Source organism: Athene cunicularia (genome assembly GCF_003259725.1).
Source record: "Athene cunicularia isolate RWA chromosome 19 unlocalized genomic scaffold, athCun1 chr19_part1, whole genome shotgun sequence".
In the NCBI taxonomy this organism is placed as follows: domain Eukaryota; kingdom Metazoa; phylum Chordata; class Aves; order Strigiformes; family Strigidae; genus Athene; species Athene cunicularia.
The window spans coordinates 1,525,856-1,542,418 of NW_020799124.1; the positions used below are offsets into that span (position 1 = coordinate 1,525,856).

General features: G+C 52.0%; 1 protein-coding gene across 1 annotated transcript in view; it reads left to right on the plus strand.

Moving 5' to 3' along the window:
• The window catches only part of MSI2 (musashi RNA binding protein 2), a 225,818-nt gene that overhangs the window by 173,884 nt on the left and 35,371 nt on the right, over window positions 1–16,563 (plus strand). The window lies entirely within an intron of this gene.

The window sequence follows — 16,563 nt, forward strand, 5'->3', positions numbered from 1 at the left end:
TATATATATATATATTTTAATGGCCACTGACAGCCTTTTCCCCCTGGACATACGTAAAATCTGATGCCTCCTGACTGTCTGGAATGATTACTGTAAAAACAGAGCTGTTTGCCCTGTTTCAGAAGAGGAGTGTGGCGCGTTGGGCGGATGCTGGGGCTGCGAGTGCCCGTGGTGTTAATGAGGAGACGCTGCGACAGCCCCCAGCAGTGGGTGCCTGGGATCCTGTGCAGCGTTCGATAACGCTGATTAAGGGAACCTCCTTGTAAGGTGGCATCTACCCTCCTCCAGCCGCAGGAAGGGCTGAGAGGCTGCTGGTCCCCAGGGAGGTGGGAACAGGCGCTGATGAAGGCATCGGAGCCGCAGGTTTCGATGAGTGTAAAGACCTGCTCTGCCCCTGGTCAGGGGAGCCTGAGAGGAGGCTCAGGCCTGGGCGGCAGCAGATGCTTCCAGAAGCATCTTTCGGTTTGTAACATTCTTTAAAAAACCAAACAAACCTAACAAAACGTGAGAGTGAAGTTGTGTTTAGGCTGCATTGACTTGGCAGAAGATCAGGCTTTGCAGCCTCAGGGAGTATACAGGGTTTTAATTCTGTGAGCGCATGTGGTATGTAATATTTTTATTTATTTGTCAGTTCTTTTGGAAGGCCTTATTATTTGGCCTTTGTTTTCCTTCAGATGTAAGGGACTTGTTACAGCCCTTTGCTCACCTGCCTTCCACTTCTAAACTGTGCATTTCCACAGCAGGTTGCATCTGGCTTACTGGGAAAGAAAAGAATCTATATAGAGTGATTGAAGATTTCTTCTTTATATAGTGCCTTTAAAAAAAAGTGTAGTGCCATTGAAATCAAAGCCCAGCTTTCTGTGATAAAGGGCCCTGCAAATTGACCGCAGGGTCTTTCAGAGAAGTCTGTCTCCTTTTGATACAGACATTGTCGGGGGAAAAGAAAAGGGAAAAATAATGTTGCTGGTGCTCGGAGGAGTAAACAGGTGAGCATTGTTCCTGCGAGTCCTGAGGAGCGACCCTGCCTGCTCTGTGGCCGCTGCTAATGCCGCCGATTCAGTCGTATTTACGGGCGTCTCGGCTCTCAACAGATTGTCGCCCCACGGAGATGCTGGTGCAGAGTAATGAAACGTCACTCGGCGCGCTGGCAGAGAGCCGGGCAGGAAAGCCACCCCCTGCACAGCCCCTCGGAGCTTTCTTCCACGCTAAAGGTGCCTCTGGGACGAGTCCTGTCAGTTAAATCTACAGGCAATTCTCAAGTTGTCAAGTAAAAGCTGGCATGAGTTTCTAAATGGCGTTAACGTAATTGATGAGGGCTTTTCCCCCATATACCAACTCTATATATATATGTAAGAAAGTGATTATCTTCATGCAATTCATCATTTGCTTGCGGTGTGTGCTAAACCTGAACCTGCTCGCTCTGATAAGCATTTATGTACTGAAGGAATTGATGTTATCTCTCTCTCTCTCTCTGCCTGTGGTCTCGAACAAAAAAGCAGACTTCAAGCTTATAATAAAAAAGGGCGATTTCCCCCCTCTCCGCCCTTTCTTCTGCTCAGAGCTTTCCTGGGAACGGCACACCAGAGGGGTTTGAACTTTTTTGTTGTTTTGAACCTATGCACACAGGGGGAAAAAAAATCGGGTATTTCAGCATTTGCAGGGATGTTTGAGGCTGTCTCTTGTCCCCCCTCGGCCAGAGTGCAGCGTGCTGACCTCTCCTTGGTGGTGGGAGGCGGTTTCCAGGAATAGCTCAGCAAATACTTTGCTCTTACATGTGTATCCAGAGGAACAAATGGCGCATATATTCAAAGCATCTGTCATAGCCAGACACTCTTTCTCACAGTAGTGTATGCTGTTTGCTTAGGCAAATACTGATACGGTGCATGAGCAGCGGGGATGGAGCCCTGGCCAGGGATATTAATAATGTCCAAGAATGTTGCGTGCTGCCTGAAGCTGTAGCCTGGAGGGGTCGTACTGCACGGCTCAAAGGTATTATTTTAACCTGAGGCTAAGCTTCTCATTTTTGCTGGTATTTCCCCTGACCCCAGTCAGTATTTATTTCAATTCCTTGAAAAGGTTTTTGGTTTTGTTTTGTTTTTTTTTTTGTTTGGCGCCTAATTCTTTATTCCTTTGCATTATGATATATAGAGTCAGCAGGGCAACGGAAAGTCTACCCAACCAGGGCTTGGGATGCAGCCCGGGGCGGGTGAAACATCCGAGCAGGCTGCAGACCTGTAAGAAAGTTTTCCATTGAGTATTCCATGGTTTTTCACACGCAGCGACGTTCGACCTGGAGGTGAGATGCAAGTACAGCAGGTAAAGCACAGCTGTGCAAGATTGATGAAGAACTGGGGGGACTCTCTGCCTGTGGAAACGCGCCCTCGCGTGCTCGCGCCCCTGAGCTTGGTGTTGGCAGCTCCCGCGGCGGCTCGGGGGAGCGCCGGGCTGTGGGGTCGGGGTGTAGCTGTCTCAGGTTGGATCTCCTGTCCCCCCCCAGCACAGAACCAGCGGGGAGGGGACATCTGGGGATTGCAGCAGCCCCAGCCCGCTGTTGGAGCGCGGCCGTTCGCCTTCCCTTTATCCTAGCTGTGTGCTGACGGGAGGACTGGCGCCTGCGCCTTCACACCAAAGCCTCCTTGGCCTTGCGTTGCCTCCTCCAGCTCCCGGGGCAGGCCTTTGTAACCGCCAGTGAGCCCAGGCCCAGCGTGTGTTTTGGGAGGGCGCCCGCCCGGCGCGGTGGGCCTTTCCCCTTGCCCAGCCCTGAGCTGCCGCCACGCTGCTGCAGTAACCAGGTAGGCAGGAGTCACCTTGAGTGCAGCCGCGCAGCCGCTTGAAAAATTTCCCCGTGTGAAGTCAATTCTGTAGACACGTCATTTCTCTCGGGGCGCCTCTGGCAGCTGCTGCGCCCCTGAACTCTCCGGCGGTGGTAATTAAATTTCGGAGACAGGAACAAGGAGAAGGTTCAGGGTTTGGCTGGTGCGTTGGAGAGGAGTAGCGGCGGTGGCAGCTTTTGGCTTCGTTCCTTCACCACGGAGCTGCCTTGTGCTTCTCCTCGCTTGCTGAAATCAGGCAGAAATCCTGGTCTTTGCAAATCCCATTTTTTGCCTGGAGGGACTGGCCGCTGCCCAGCTGAGGGGCTGCCAGGCTCGGCGGGCACTGGCTTACTGGGGGATGGTGAACCGTGGCCCCACCACCAAACCCGGGGTGTATCCGCGCCGGGGGTCACTGACCTACCGGTGCCTTTTGGTGGCAGGTTATCTGCTGAGGGAGCCTGACATTGGACCATTGCTGATATGTGGCACAAGTAGGCCTTGATGGGGGCAAGCCAGGGGGCTCCCAGGCTCCCCACAAGGCCCCAGCAAATGCCCCCATCGCAGCGGGCACCCATCGTCCCCCCTTCCCACCACGGCCGGAGCACAGGCTGGCACAGGGGGAAGGACTCTCCTTGCTCTGGGTCACCCCAGGTCCCTCTCCTCAGCACACCCGGCTGGGGCAGGGCAGCGAGGAGGAAGAGGAGGTGCCATGCACGCTCTCGGCTGCCGCGGGAGGAGGCACGTGGCTCGTGCGCGGTGCTGCGCCGAGCCCAAGCCGGGGTCCCCGGGAGGGGGGCACAGAGGTGGGAAGTCTCCATCTGTGCCAGCTCTGCCTTCGGCCCCGTTTCTCAGGGGTAAAGAGGGGAATGACGGCATCTTCCTCGCTCAAAGGCACGCCGAGGGTGCCAGGGCTCCGGCGTGTCCCCCTGGGTGTGCGGGATGGGTGGGGGCACAAAGCCCCTCGCAAGGCTCTGGTTTTGCTGTGGTTGCTAACGGCATCCTCAAAATACAAAGGCACTTCACAGTTTTATGCTCTACTTTTTCAGAGTCAATAAATACTAAAAACTTCTGCTCCCGCGGTCAGTCACAGTGATTTTTTGGAAGGGAGCAAGCTTTTCTGGGCTCTTTGTCACAGAAGAAAAAACTCTGGGAAAGCGTGCTTCCATTTTTTTAATAATCTATTTCTATAATTGAAGGATTTCAGATTTCTTTTGTAAGAGCAAGCGCCTGCTTAAACATGGAGACAAATACAACCAATAATATGTACTTGAAATTTAATGCAAGCTAATTCATTTTGGCACAGTCCCAGATATGCTGATTAAATGGCCTGTGAAGTGCTACAATATCTTGATAATGTACATTCTACATTTGATTATATAATCAATTATGTTGCACCTAATAAAATTTAAAATTAGTGGAAAAGCTGTGAGCAGATTGTATCAGAATCAGGCTGGGTCTTGGGCAGCTTTAGGGAAACTTCTGCAAGCGTACGCTGGGAAGGAGCAGGCGTGTGTGTGTGTATCTTCAAAATACCCGTCCTTGCTAAACCAGAGACTCGGTAAATGTTCCTGTTCATTTAGTGACTTGATTCAAAATAAAATAGCGTCTGCAGCTCCTTCCAGCCTTGCAAAAAAAAAAAGTCTTTGTGCACAGCTTGCCCCGTCGCTCCCTGAGTTTGCTGCAGGCAAGTTCACTGACGTTTTCTAGCAAGAGATGACCTGGCGCTGCATTTTTAAAACAACTCAGACATGCTTGGCAGTAATTCTGGGGGGGACTTCAGAAGGGACGTTGTCCCCCTTGGCCAGACCCGGCGTTCGGCTCCATGGTTGGGGTTTTTCCATCAGTGGGAGCAGCCTAAAAGCGGGCGCAGAGCCACCCTTCGCCGGCTCTTCCCTGCTCAGGGACCCGGCGTGCCCTCCCCGGGGAGGACGGGGCGTCCCGGGCAGCTCCGCCACCAGCCGCGGCCGTTTCCCTTGTCCCTGATTTCAGCGGCGAGCGCTCCGTGAGCCCGGGGCTGCCGGTGCTGCTCGGCGTGACGGGGAGTCCTGGGCTGTTGTCCCCCCGCCTCAGCCGTGCACCGGGGAGCAGCCACGACCGTTTGGCAAACGTTTCTTATTCCTTTCCTGGAAAGTTGGCCATTTCTGGGTGACTTGCTACGGCAGGTTAGGGGGAATTTGGCCAGGATTTTATGGCCCTCCGGTAAGAGAGGGTTGATGGGAAACAAATGCGTTATGGCCCCAGACAAGCTGTTGCTACATTTTTTGTTTCATTTTAAAGCAGCACTATCAACCAGTTGGAATATAGGCCTGGAGTATCGCGGGGAGTAATCTAATTAGTATGAAGTCAATTCACTAGTTCCTTTTGTATCTCGTGATTAAATAAGTGGGAAAATGGCTTGAAAATTAGGTGCTAGAACAACCCAATTACATTTCTGTAGCTTTTTGTATTCAATTTCATAAACAATTTTGCTCTTCGCTGGTTAATCAGTGAATGCCTTTTTCCAGTTTGAAAAGCACTTTTGAAATTATAATGCAATTAAATTGTGTGTGGATGTTCTGGCATAGCGAGTGTGAAAGCTGGGGGCCTGGCAGCCAGCCATGTTGTACCTTGACAGTAATGAGTTCCTGAGCTGGCAGCTTGCTGGTGTCATTCATAATATTGTCCACGCTGGGTTACTGTAAAACGCAGCCGCCTCGACTCCTTTCCAGCCCAGGATCGCCAGGATCTGGGCGCCAGATCCCCTCCCTCCCTCTGCACGGGGGACAGTTCCTCAGCAGATGCACCGCATCAGCCAGCAGGACCCTGCTCAGCGCTGGACGAGCAGAGCGAGGTGTGGGCAAGCCCACGGTGAAGTTTTACGTGAAGTTGTAGAGCACCTGCATGCTTGCTTTGGGTTTTTTTCTTCTTTTTTCTGTTTTTTTTCTTTCCCCTCGTGTGAACCTCTGTAGGACTGAAGGTGGGCAAGGGGAATGGAGGGGATTGTTATCTTCCTGGGAAGCATAACTGAGGTGAGGAGCAAAGCATCTCAGTGTCGTCTTGTTCTCAAAATTGGTGGTAGATCTGCCCTTGGCATCCCTCTTGGCTCGGGGACACAGTAGGTCCGAGCAGTGCCCAGCCAGGCAGGTTGTCCCCAGGTGAGCTCACCCCGCGCTCCCACGGGGACTCTGAAGCTGCTGTTCTTCTCACCAGCCCAAAATCCCCAAGGGCTGAGCTGTTCTTTAAGCTCCTCTCTTCCCAGCCAGAGTGCCCGTGGTCCGTGCAGCGTGTGAACGGCGTCCGGCGCCGAGTGGCGCTTCGTCGGGTGCCAGCGGCTGCCCCAGGCCCGACAGCTCTTTGCAGAACATTCCCTGCGACGTGCTTCTGCTGGGCCACGGCCTGGCTCCGTGTTGCCTTTTAAGGTTGGAGGTTTTTTGGTTTTTTTTTTTTCTTGTGGGGAATTTGTCTTATATTCAGCCTGCTCATGGTGAGCAGGAGCTAAATTCAGCCTCCTGGGAAGGGCGGCCGAGTCTGCATGATCGCCACCTCCCGTGATTTACAGCCGAGCACCACAAGGGGAAAGGTAGAAAGCTGTGTTAAGAGAAAAAGAAATAATGTGAGAAATAATGACTTGCTTGGCAGATTTTAACAAGTTCAGTAATGGTATTAGGTGCCCTTGGCTCAAGATAGTAACCTCCTCTTAAATGATCATTACCTGGCTAATAAAGACCTCAGAGCAGGTCATTACAGCTTAATTTAGACATAGCATCCTGTTTGGTTTGCGCAGCGTTGCCATCGTTCAAGTTGTTGAATCTATTTCCTGAACGCCGTGGTTGGGAGTTGGGGTTTGCTTGGGCTTTTCCTCTCCCGGCAGCTTAACGAGGATTTGAGCGTTCGCTGAGCCTTGACGGCCCCTGGGCCGGGCCGCCCGCGGCTCCGCTTGCGGCTCGTGGTTTTCGAAGGGAGGGCAGGAAGAAGTGAGGGGGATGGATGACCCTGTTCGGCAGAGCTCTTAAACATGGGTTTAATTTCACAATTCTCTTTCAAACCATTGGGGTCCAAAGGCTTTGCCCCATTGACATGTTGTTTCAGAGAAACTGTGGCTTTCGGAGGCTTTTAGGCAATGCTCGCCCAGGCGTCCCCTTCCCGTGGGGACCCTCCCCTGGCCGTCCCAGACACACCGGGTGTGTATGTTGTCCCACCCCTTCCCTCGGGTTTCAGAGCCGAGCGACCACAGCCAGGCAGGAGGGTGTGTGCGGGACGGGGGGGGTCCGGCCTCGCGCCTACTGCTCGCCCGCGGATGAGCCATTGAGCTCCCCCAACCCCATTAGCAGCACGTTTCAAATGCAAGTAATTACAATAACCAACCCCCACCCGTTATTAATATTTTGAAGACATCTCTTTGATAAGCCCATCTTTTCAGCCAATTTCCTATTTCAACTGAAAGCAAAGCATCTTTCCTCCCAGTATTGTAAATCTGTTGTTAAAATGAAGAAAAGGAAATGGAAAAAACGATCCCCCCAACAAGGAGACGGCAACACCAGGCTCGGTGCTGCGCCGCCTTTGTCAGCCCCGGATAGAATTATGCATCATGAATAAAAACTGCTGTCAACATGCATTGGTTTCAAAACATTAGAGCATATGGTATGTGATTATCTGTATTGTCAAATGCAATAAAGTGAATTTGGATATAATAAAAAATGTAATATTTTAGAAATTTGGTAATAAACTGTGGAAGAATTGACAGGCAGAGAGTATTTGACGCCTGTAGGCAGACAGATAAAGATGGCAGGACTTAGCGCTCGGCGAGCAACGGCTACTGCAGCCGCATTAGGAACAGCTTTAATTTCTGACCAGGGAGCCTCACCGGGTTGGCCGGCTCCCGGGGAGCGGTGGCCATCGTCCTGCCTTTGCTGCCGGCGGTCCCTTGCCCTCTGCTGGGGGCCCTGGCAGGCAGGGACAGGGGAGCGGAACCAAAGGGTCCGCACCCTTTGGCTGCAGGAGAGGTGCCGAGTGGTGGCCAAGTGGTGGTGACGGTTCCCTTGGCTTTGCCTCCTGGCACGGCGAGGGGCTGCAGGGCGCTCGTTTTGGGGACAGAAATCAGCATTTGGGTTTGTCGCTGGCTCTGCGTGCTGCGTGTCTCGCTAACGAACAGGCAGATGCGTTCGCTTGAAGCACGAGCTTCCCATTCTGGTTGTGGACAGATTAATTGGATTTTACAACCATTTGGGGTTTTCTCTGTTGGTAACAAAAAGAAATCTGTTAGGTTAGGCCACGCTTCGCCCGCCCAGCTGCACTCCCATCGGTTTTGTACGGAGCTGGGAAATCCGTACCTGAAGGGAGAGGAGCAGCGAAAGGCTGTGAGGAGCAAGGGGGGGTCTGCTCCCCAGCGCTAGAGGAGCTGCAGTTAAATACTGACAAAAAAGCAAACGCTGCCCAAAGTAACTTTCTCCTTCAGTGTCTCATATTTCAGTCCAATGCTTTAATTCTCAAGCTGCTGACAAAAATGCGCCCGTTGAGATATGATGTCTCTGACGGAGAGAAGCTGAGTCGGGAACAAACTTTCGGGCCTCCTGCGTAGAAAATACAGATGCAGAAAATGCAGACGTAAGTGTATCACGCGTACATGCAATTTTTCTTAGGTCACCGCTAATGCTTCTAAATGATCTGTGAATGCATTAATGGTTTCTGTTAATTAACAATATGATAAAACTGGCATTTAGTAAGTCGCTGTGTAGCGTGCGTTTCAGTCATTATGTACTCAGCGCTTCGGTTTGATTTCAGAACGTTAATAGAATCAAATTTTAATGAAGATTTGTTGTTATGAAAAATTTATTACAGCAAGTTCAGGTACCGCGAACATCAGCGCGGTCGGGGAGGGGCCCTGGGGTTCCCCTTGCCCCGTGCGACCACCGCGAGGGCTTCGGCCAGATCCGGCGTCCTGGCCCTGGCAAGGAGAGGCACACGTGCCCCCCAGCCTGCACATCTTGGGTCAAAATGGGTCATTTGAGAGGGGGACGAATCCCTGTTACCCTTCATCCTCCCATCAGGGAAAACCAAACCACTTCGGGTGGATTTTTGCCTCTTCAGAGGAGCAGGCTGCTACGTGGAGCGGCAGCTGCTCATCCTAAGGGGCCTTTTTTTTTTTTTTTACCAGTGCTACCTCTGCAAATGCCACGCAGTTGTGGGAGGACGGAGCAAGGAGCCTGAGCCTTGCAGCTTTCCAGAACAAAAGCAAAGGAGTTTCTTGCTGGTGCCCTTTATCCAGCTGCGCGGCTGACCTCAGCTCTTTGCTCTCCTGCCGCGCGGGTATTGAAACGCTAGCACCTTGTATGGAGGTTTTGATCTAAGGCAGTTGTCTGCTGATTTAATTTTGAGAATTTACTCTCATGTCATGGAGTATATATTGACACTTTAAACAGCAGTAATACCTGCCTGCGTCTGCCAGGAGAACCAACTATTTTCCGTACCCACCCAAGATGCACATAAACACTAAATGGATGTGCAGGCTAATCATCTGTCTTGATGAGCGTCATTCACAGAAGCACTGCTAGAGAGCACACTTTACAGTTAAATGAGGATGATATTTTCTATCCTAGCCCATAGGTGTTAACCTTCTCCTTCCCCTTCCCTCTCCTGGTGCATCCCTCTCTGGGTTTTAGCAGGAGGGTGGGGTGAGAGCTGCTTCTCCACGGAGCAGGAGGTGCCTTCGGGTGGTTCCTGCACTGTGGTCACTGCTCTTCCCAGCAAACCCCTCCTTGGAGGTAAGAGGTGAAATCTGCGTCTCAGACTAAGGCTGTATTCTGTGAATCTGGAAACCAAACCCTCTCCTTTTGTGTGTTTGCAGCACAGGAGATTAGAATAACGGGAAATAACAAGTTAGAATTGACAGCTTTTATCCTAGATAGGCGATCTTGAGCTTTAACGAGCTGAGGCGCAGTGTGTCAGATGAAAACTTTGAGGAAGGGACTAGAAGGTGGAGGGGAAGAAACGTGGGGCCTGGACCGCAGGGAAGATTTAAGTGACTTCTCCAAAGATACAACATAAGAAGGCGGCAAAGTCAGGGCTGAGTTTTCGCATCCTGGCTGTTGGGTTCTGGTGCTAATGAATGATGTTTCCCAGAGGCAGGATTAAACCCACAGGTCCTGGCTCCCAGAGTCTCGGGGTAATGACTTGAATTACCTTCACAGACAGCAGAAAGTTAGAAACATCCGTGGTTCGCTGTCTGAGCAATTAAAATGTCCCAGCCCCTCTGCTCAGTTCGTTCTGTTTGTCTGTAAAGACAAGATGCGGCGACAGCGATTACAGGACTTGGGTTTCATCTCCCCCCTCTCCGCCCCTCCCCTGCAGGATTATTAATACTATTATTTTTAGTTTTATAAGGTGGCTTGGCAGTCTGGGATGCACGGTAGCTTACTAAGTAACTTTTTCCCTTCTGATTACAAGGGATGTGTGAATAAAGTAGAATGGTATTGATTCACACCAATCTATGCATCGACTGTGTGGGAGCCACTTGCAATTCCCAGCAGCACCAGAAAGCTTTGCAACGGGGAGAAATATGACCAGGCAAGTTGAGAAAATAAATTAAACTAGTGTCTACTTTTCTTGTTTCTTCCCTCATTATTAATGGATGGAATGGGGCTCGTTTATCAAGAAGAGGAAAAATTAATTGACACGGGCTTTAACGTTATTATGCCTGGCTTGTCTGGTCGCATTTCTTCATTTTTAATTTTTCTTTACTTTTTGAAAAGCATTTTATTACAGTTTACAGGACCAGCTGCCAAAACTGTTGGTATAAACAAGAAAGCAGGTGCATAAATAATGCCACAGCAGGACTGGACCTTTCTCTGTTTCAGAGCTTAAGTAACTTAAATACGGGGAGAAGAGGCGAGGCGTGAAGCAAACACAAATGAGCAGATCAGGTACGGAGCCCTGACACAAAAGGGGAACGCAGCCTGAACTAATATTTCCTCGTTACGATGCCGGGTGCTGCCGCGGGTGTCAGGCTGGATGTTCCTGTCCATCGGCAGGGCCGTCGGTCAGGCCGGGGCCGGCGGGACCACAGACCCCCGGGGCCGTGCTCCGTGCTTGCCCCGCGCCGGCCAGGTTGGGAGTTTGAGCAGGACGGTGCCGTAAGAGCCCGTTACACGTGTAAGAGGAGAGGAGAGACTGATCCTGCATTAACGAGAGCAGCAGCAGGCGACTGTCGGGTTATTCTTGCCTACCAGCGGGAGTGAGATTTAAGCAGAGCCTGCATCGCTCATTGGTATGATGTGGACCATGTAAATCCCTTCCTTTCTCCTCTCCGTGCTCTTGTCTCCTGCCCTTGGTCTTTGGGATTATTGTGCAGGCACAAAAGAGCCTTGGTGATTACTTACTTCCCAGAACCCTTTAAGGAGCTCTCTGGTGCTTTGGCATGCTGTAAATGCAGTAAGAGCCAGTCCCAGCTGCTGAGACCCTACAGTCTACCCAGACAATCAGACACAGCTTGGGTGAAGCGGAGCGCTGCCGATGCAGATGAGATGAAGTGACTCGCTCCACATCGTTGGGTGACCCCGAGACAGCCTGGGAGCTGAAACAGGCTTCTCCAGCTCTCCTCCCAGCGCTTTCACCCACCTGAGCATCCTTCCTGGAGGCTGAAGAGCCTCTGCCCAGAGCAGCCCCCGGTGTGCGTGCCCCCGGTGCAGGCGGCTCTGGCTCACTGGGGATGGAGATGCCGGCACCGCGCTGGCTGGGGGGGCGGCAGGCACCCCGCTCACAGGGCTGCCGGTTTGCCCGGCAGAGCCCTCAGGGGCTGACCTCAGCATTAGCCTAGGTTTAACATTTCAGGCACGGGATGCAATCACCTTGTTTTCCTTGTTTTAATGCGTGCATGGGCTCGAAAGAGCGAGACCTTTAACCCGATAAGCTGCTTTCGTGTAATTCTGCTGACGAGTGACGTCCTCTGTGTGTGCAAGCGCAGCTGCACTGTAGATCTCTGTACGCACAGAGAAAGCCCGGGCTGTGGAAAAGTTGCTGCCAACTAGCAAAAGAAGGTAGATGTATTTCGTAGCAATGGTGTCGTCATCTCGGCTATATTTTACTGAAGTTGACATAAAACCTCTCAAGTGACAACAAAGGTGTGAATTACAGTTGGTTCAAGTGTGAAAAAAGCAAAACGCAGAACACAGGAGCACTGACATTTGGTATCTTCAGTGTGGCTTCTTAACATTACTTATGGCTTCTACCAATTTTTTTTTTTTTTAATTACTTTAATCTTTTTATGCTTTCAGTCCCTTTCTCCAAACAATGTTTCTCTTTATTTGTGGACTGCCATGGCAGAAAGTGCTGCCGCTGAGCTCTGCTTGGCCGCAGAGGCCTGGGCAGCTGTCCCGGCTGAGCCAGGCCCTGGCTCGGCGTTTCGGTGAAGGAAGGGCTGTCGGAGGATGCGCCCCGCGCCGGCGGGCGTCAGGCGGCTGGGCTGGCAGCCGCACGCTCACTGGAAATGGTTCCAGGGAAACTCGGGGTTATTTGGATACTTGAGACTACCTTGCTTTGCACTAAGAAGTGGATTTTGCCAGATCCCTCCGCTGTGAATAATACACTTGTATCTGTTTCCTAATGGAAAAATCCCCTTTTGTGAGTCACTGGTAAAAAAGCATCATTTTGTCAGCCCGCCATCCCCACAGGACCCGGTCTGCAGGGGTGCGAGTGCCTTCCGCTTGCTTTATTTAAGCTGAAGACAGCTGCATCCTCTGGTAATTGACCCCCAAATATTTTAGCTTCTAATTAGCAGAGGCAGAAAGTCCCAGCGAGTGAAGCAAGTGGCCTGCAGGAGTGGGCTCCCGTTTCGTGCCCGTGACGCGTCGCCGTAGGCAGGAGCGGGCCTGGCAGCGAGCCGTCCCCTCACCGAGACCTCTGCAGCGCGGCCGGGCCGGAGGGGACACGTCTGCGGGCCAGCCCTCGCCCTCGTCCCTCCGAACCGTGGCATCTCCGTGTCTCTGCGGGCGGCGTCAGTGGGAGGTGCAGCGCGGCCGTGGGGATCACACGGGATGTCCTCAGGGTCTGCAGGCTGGCGTACACCCGGGGAGGCGGGAAGGCAGGTGATTTGGGGGTGATGGGGTCACTTCTCTAAAATTACAGGCTCAAGGGAAAGGCCGGGCGCTCGTCGCAGGCGGGAGGGCTGATGGGTGTGGGGGGAGCGGGGGAGCTCGGCAGGGAGCGGAGGTGCTGCCGCGGGACGCGGAGCTCCCGGGGCCGCTGGGCGTCCGGAGGGAGAGAGCCCCTGGGCAGAGGTAGCCCCAGCCACCCAGACGGGCCACCGAGGGCTCCTTGAGGCCGAGCTGCTGGGCCTCCTCCCACAGTAACGGCGAAGCAGCTTTCCCGCCCATGACCCCTCCGCCACCTTCCCCTGCCCGACCTGCACCCCGCAGGGCCCCGCGGCCGCTGCCCTGTCCCCGGGCAGAGCCAACCCCCTCCCCTTCAGCGCGGGGGCTCGGGGAGATCCGCGGCATCGTGTCGGTGCCCATTAACCAGGCGATGAATAGAGTGAAATGACTCCTTTTTCCGAGCAGATGCTACAGGAGGGTTTGTTCACCTGAAGGTCGTGAATACACGCCTCGGCTTCCTTTAGTGATCGCGCTTGGCTCAGAGCCTCTCGTTTGGGGGCATCTGTTTGCCTCTTACTTTAGTTTTTCCCCTCTTCTTTGTCTTTTCTTTTACAGAAAAGATTATTCAAATGAATATTCAGTTTTATTCATTTGAATAAAAAACCCAACCGTTTGACTCTGTTAAATGCTTATCTCTTAAATAGAGCTTGTTAGCTTCCAATAATAGCTTCATTCAGAAGGATGCAGTATAATTTCATTTTAAAATGTGTGCTCCTTGACAACCGGAATCCTATTTATGTCACCATTTTAAACAGCCTTCTTTGTTTTGTGTTAATCTTTTTCATACACTTTCTGAGAACCGTTTTTTTTTTTTGTTGTTGACTCTTAGTACCTCTCAGAAGAAATAATTGTCTATTTAGTCCGGGAAGGTTTCTGAGAGTTTTGGTAATTTAAAAATGAGCGTGTATTCATTATGCTAACTAATAAGGCATGCATGCCGAAATATTTTTGTGTGTGTGTGTGCAGTTGTTAAAAAGTTGGAATCTGATATTCAAAGGACCCATCACCTGTCACTTTTATGAAGTTTTTAATTCCGGGGCATATGATCTCGTGGGGATTGTTCATTTAAGGAGCGATAGCATCTCTTGACTAGGTTTCAAGTGCCTGTACACGTGCAGGTTTAAATCCTCTCATTGCTTCCCAGTCAGGTAAAAATGTTGGTAACTGTAAAGGTAAAATGTTGTGAGCGTTCAGGCATGGATCGAGTGCCCTGAGCCTGCGAGCCCGGCACCCGCTGGAGCTGCCTGCCCTGCCCTCTGCCCCTCCGGAGAGGAAGGAATAAGTGATGCTGTTGGGTTTTCTTGTGGACCCAGTCAGGTCTGTTTTTCCTTGCCAAGCTGGCTGGACTGGCCTGCGCGAAGCCACACAGATCTTTTAAAAAAAACCTGCAAATGAGTGTTGACACCTATGGATTGTTATTTTTATTCTCGTCGTAAAATCTGTAAATGCAGAAAGCTGGGTGCCTATCTGATTTAATCAGACAAATAATTTCTTGATAAACCTGTGTTTAAGCCATATGGAGTGGGTTGAGAATGGGAAACTCGTTTCCGAGTCCAAAATGTGTAATGACTGCCGTGGGCTTTCGCGCGGTGTTGTGAATATCAAGGCTAATCTCCTAAATTCCCTCTCTCCCCTCCACCCTGGCAGTGAGACCTGACAAAAGTTGAAAGAGAAATCCTCAACTGCAGTATTCACTAATGAGTGACTAATGATGAAGATGGTGCTGGTGCTCAAACAATTAATGACTTGTAGACCCGGGCTGGCCGTCGCATCGCGCTGGGCCAGGCTGGTCCCGGCGGCACGCTGCTCCCAGCTCCGGTAATTGCCCAGCGCAGCGAGCTCGGGATTCCTGGGATGCCGTCTTCAGCCAGTTAACCACAAAAATTCTAGTTTTAACTACAGGTCTGTTTAAGGTAGATTTAAATGGAGTAATTTAGAAGGCAAATGAAAGACTCGAGTTAAGTAAAATACTTCAAGCTGCTGCATGCTTTAAGCACAAAGTAAAATAGTGTGAGCGCTGGGTTGGAGTCTGATGTGCTGTCGGATGATGTGTTATGCCTTGGAGGAGATGTAGAAACCGTTTCTGGTGGGGTTTTTTCCCCAGTAAGAGGGTCCAAATTGGGATGGGAGCATTCCTCATTGCTCCACGTACAGTGCGTTCCTGAACAAGCCGTCTGGGAGCTTCTCAGACCTCACCTTGAAACGCACTTCACAGCTTCAAATACTGTAGCCTGCAGAAGGTATCTCGTACCTGTAGGCTGCCAAAACCCTGTATAGTTTTAGCAGTTTCTGCTGTGCCCCTTCAAAGCAAATCTCATTTGTGTTTAAAATGATGAAGTATTGCTTTGGGACCCCAGCACCTGCTGCTGGGCGCTTGCTGGGAGCGCTGGGTCTGGTAAGGGGAGCGGGTCGGGGTGGCACCACCACTCCCCGCTGCTGGAGGGGGAGCAGGGCCAGTACTGGAGGGTGATAATTGAGTCACAGAATCACAGACTGGTTTGGGTTGGAAGGGACCTTAAAGATCATCTAGTTCCCAGCCCCTGCCCCGGGCAGGGCCACCTTCCCCCAGCCCAGGTTGCCCAAAGCCCCGTCCAACCTGGCCTTGAGCCCTTCCAGGGAGGGGGCACCACAGCTTCTCTGGGCAGCCTGTGCCAGGGCCTCACCCCCCTCACAGGGGAGAATTTCTGCCTCAGATCTCATCTAAACCTGCCCTCTGTCAGTTTAAAACTGTTCCCCCTCGTCCTGTCCCTACACCCCCTGATCCTGAGTCCCTCCCCCCTTTCCCGCAGCCCCTTTCAGCCCTGGGGGGCCGCTCTAAGGTCTCCCCGGAGCCTTCTCTCCTCCAGCTGAACCCCCCAACTCTCCCAGCCTGTCCTCACAGGGGGGCTCCAGCCCCCCCAGCATCTCTGTGGCCTCCTCTGGCCCCGCTCGAGCAAGTCCGTGTCCTGCTGTTGGTGCCCCAGAGCTGGGCCCAGCCCTGCAGGGGGGTCTCCCAGAGCGGAGCAGAGGGGGAGAATCCCCCCCCTCGCCCTGTTCATGGCTGAGTGGAGGATGTTCGCTGGGCAAAACTATTCACCAAAAATAACACTGGGCAGTGCTGGTTTCCCCCCTCCCTTGGGTCCCCCGTCGCCCCAGGCAGGGGCAGAGGCTGGTGCTGGGGGTGCCCCAGAGCCTGCTGCGATGAAGCCATCATGGGCCGCGTCACCAGCGTCGAGTCCAGCCCTTTTCAGTGCAGTCTGGGGGCTGAACTTCATCCTGGTGTTACATTTTTAAGATTTCATTAGCTTAATCGGTGTTGATGTTGACTCATCAAGCCTTTGCCAGAAATGTAGCACATTAGATTGTTTTTCGTTCGTTAGCTTGATTTTTATTTGTTTTTTAAGGAAGGAGCAGGGAACATGACTGTGTATAGCTGGGGGGGGGCTGCCAGATTTCTTCGGTGCGGCCCCAGCGGAGCAAACCCAGTGTGCAGCTACAGGCAGGCAGCAGGCATCAAACGGCCCTAAACCAGCCCAAATCCACGGCTCCTTTGAAGCGGCAGCAGAGAAGAGAGGAACGATTAGATCAGAGGCCTTAAACATAATGGTTTCTTGGAGGCCTCAGGATGTCCTGATGAGGTATTAGAG